Raw genomic sequence first — 3,389 nt, 5'->3', positions numbered from 1 at the left:
GTCTTCCATTCCTTGGTATTCTCGAACACCTTCCGGAGAACGAAGTTGCCTAGTTCGAGAGGGCGAGACTTAACCTTCTTGTTATAGTAGCTCTCGATCTGATGTTCATAGTTCTGAATGCGAAGAAGCGCTTGGTCGCGTTTCTCTTCGATGTCGTCTAGGGCGTCGAGGAGCATATCATGGTTGAGTTCGACATTCTGCGGCATTTTGGAACGGCGTAAGCTCGTTACGTTTACTTCGGCGGGTGCCATTGCTTTGATTCCATAGGCCATCGAGAAAGGGTTAGCCTTCGTTGCTCCACGCGGAGTTGTTCTATGGGACCACATGACTCCATCTAGTTCTTCGGCCCAGGAACTCTTCTTCATGTCGAGTCGCTTCTTAAGGCCGTCGACGATTGTTTTGTTAGTAGACTCGGCTTGACTGTTACTCTGCGGGTTTCTCGGTGTTGACATGTTGAGACAGATTCTCCACCTGTCGCAGAACTCTCTGAAGTTATGCGAGATAAACTGAGATCCGTTGTCAGTGATTATCTCGTAGGGGAGTCCGTGCCTGCAGATGATGTTTTTTTCAGACGAACTTCTGTACCTCCTTCAGACCAAGATGAATCTCTTCTGTCGAGAGCTCGGCATTGGCCCAATAATGTCCATTCCCCATCGCATGAAAGGGTATGGCCAGTCAAGGTATGGAGTAATTTCGTCGGACTGTGGATGGTTGAAGTGTGTCGCTGGCACTTGTCACATTTCTGAACGTAGGATTCACAGTCTGCGTTCATGGTCGGCCAGTAGAAACCGAGGTTCTTTACTTTCAATGCGAGAGTTCGCCCCCCCCGAGTGATTGCCTGTTGCGCTTTCATGCGTTTCTGCCATGACGAGTCTTGTTTCGTCGCCAGAAATGCATTTAAGGAGCACCTTTGTTGCGGTCCATCGATGGAGTTCTCCGTCCATGACGACGTAATGCGCGCTGCGCCGCTTGAGTCGTCTTGCCTCCCACTTCTCGGTAGGTAATTTACCATCAGCTAAGTAAGCGATGAACTCCTTTCGCAAATCGTTGAACTGACTTTCTGTTGCGCGAGGTTCTGCTTCATCAATATGCATTGCGTCGGTGACGGATGCTGTGATGGCTAGCTGCCCAGTTGTTTAACTGATGCTTGGTTTCTCGATCTTGTGTATTGGGATCGTTCTCTTCACTTGGTCGTGCAATTTTCTTCTGAGGGCTGCGAGGGCGTTTGCGCATTTGTTCTCTCCGCGGGGGACCTTCGTGAGTTCAAAGAACTTGAAATCTCGTGTGAGGTCCTTGACGAGCTTTATGTAAGCATCCATTCTATCATTTCTGACATCGTAGTCGCCGAGATATTAGCTTACTACGAGTTGGGAATCACAATACGCGCTGACTCGCTTGGCTTTAACTGCTTTAGTGAGACAGAGGCCCGCGATGAGGGACTCGTATTTGGCTTCATTGTTTGACGCGATGAAGCCAAAGCTGAACGACTGTCGGATTAGCTCGCCTGTAAGTGACTGTAGTTGCACACCTGCCCCTGAACCTTTGTTCGTAGATGATCCATCTATGTGCAGTATCCAATTTTGGCTTGGTAGGATTAGATACTGTTCGAGCTTTGGCGTTAACTCGATCAGGAAATCAGCGAGGACCTGCGACTTGGCTGCGGTGCGATTCTTGTACACTATGTCGTGCTCGCTTAGTTCCATTGCCCACTTGGTTAACCTTCCTGATTGGTTGGTGTTTTGCATCACCGTCCTGAGGGGCTGGTTGGAGAGTATCTTGATCGTATGCGATTGGAAGTAAGGTCTAAGTTTTCTCGCCGAGGTAACGACGGCGAGAGCCATCTTCTCCAGGGTTGGGTATCGCGTTTCCGGTTCGGTCATGCGCTTGCTGATGTAGAAAATGGGCTTCTGTTCGCCTCGATCTTCTCGGATGAGAACGCTACTGACCGCTGAGGAAGTGACGGCAATGTATAGGGATAGGGTGTCGCCTGCTTTGGGCTTCGACAGAACCGGAGGCGTTGTGAGATAATGCTTGAGCTGATTGAACGCTTCTTCGCATTTTTCATCCCAGACGAACCTTTTGTTCCCTCGCAGGAATTCATAGAAAGGGAGGCATTTATCCGTAGATCTTGGGATGAACCTGTTGAGGGCCGCAATCCTTCCTGTTAGACGTTGGACTTCTCTACTGTTCTTCCGGCTCAGAAGGTCTAGGATCGCCGTTATTTGCTTGTGGGTTCGCTTCAATGCCTCGCTGGGTGACAATGTAACCCAGGAACTCACCCGAGGTGACGCCGAAGGTGCATTTCGCCGGGTTGAGCTTCATTTCGTATTCGTTCAGCGTTTTGAAGCACTTTCGCAAGTGGTCGAGGTGGTCTTCAGCACGAAGTGATTTGACCAGCATGTCGTTGATGTAAACTTCCATAGTGTTGCCAAGTTTATCAGCGAACATTCGATTGACCAGACGCTGGTATGTCGCTCCTGCGTTCTTTGGGCCGAAAGGCATGACTTTGTAGCAATACGTCCCCCTATCCATTATGAAGGCCGTCTTCTCGCGATCCTCCGTGTGCATCAGAATTTGATTATATCCCGAGAAGGCATCCATAAAGGTTAAGAGTTCATTACCGGCTGTAGATTCTACCAAGCGATCGATGTGAGGGGAGAGGGTTGCTGTCTTTTGGACATGCTTTGTTTAGATCGGTGAAGTCGACACAGATGCGCCACCTTAAATTCTTCTTCTTTACCACCACAGGGTTTGCCAGCCACTCTGGGTACCGAACCTCGGCGATGAAACCTGCGTCGAGCAGCCTGTCGACCTCCTGATTAACGGCTTTAGACCGTTTGGGCCTGAGCTTCCGTCTTTTCTGTCAGATAGGTTTAAATGTCGGATCAACGTTCAACTCGTGGGATGCTACTGCAGGGTCTATTCCCTTCACATCAGATGCTGTCCATGCGAAAGTCGAAGCCTTCACTTTGAGGAAGAAGATGATCTGTGATTGCAGCTCGTCGGAGAGAAAGGCTCCGACACGCACGGCCTTTGACGGGTCAGCTTCATCAATGGGGACTTCACGGATTTCCTCCTTCTGAGGATAGATCTTATGGATGGGTTTAGTAACTGAGTTGACGAGAGAAACTGACTGTTATAGCTTGACTGCGGCGATAAACAGCTCTCTCGTGGCGCGCTGGTCTCCATAGATCGTCTGTGTTGTGCCATCCTTTCTAAGGAATTTAACACACTGGTGATAAGTAGAGGGAATGGCCTTCATGGAGTGCAACCAAGGGGTGCCGAGGATAGCGTTATAAGGCGCCTTTGCCCGAATGACGGAGAACTTTACGGTTCGGGTTACGTCCCCCGCGTAAACTGGGAGACGTATTGTCCCGATCATTTGTTCC

Source organism: Brassica oleracea, chromosome C3, assembly GCF_000695525.1.
Source record: "Brassica oleracea var. oleracea cultivar TO1000 chromosome C3, BOL, whole genome shotgun sequence".
Classification (NCBI taxonomy): Eukaryota; Viridiplantae; Streptophyta; class Magnoliopsida; order Brassicales; family Brassicaceae; genus Brassica; species Brassica oleracea.
This window is presented reverse-complemented; position numbering follows the sequence as displayed.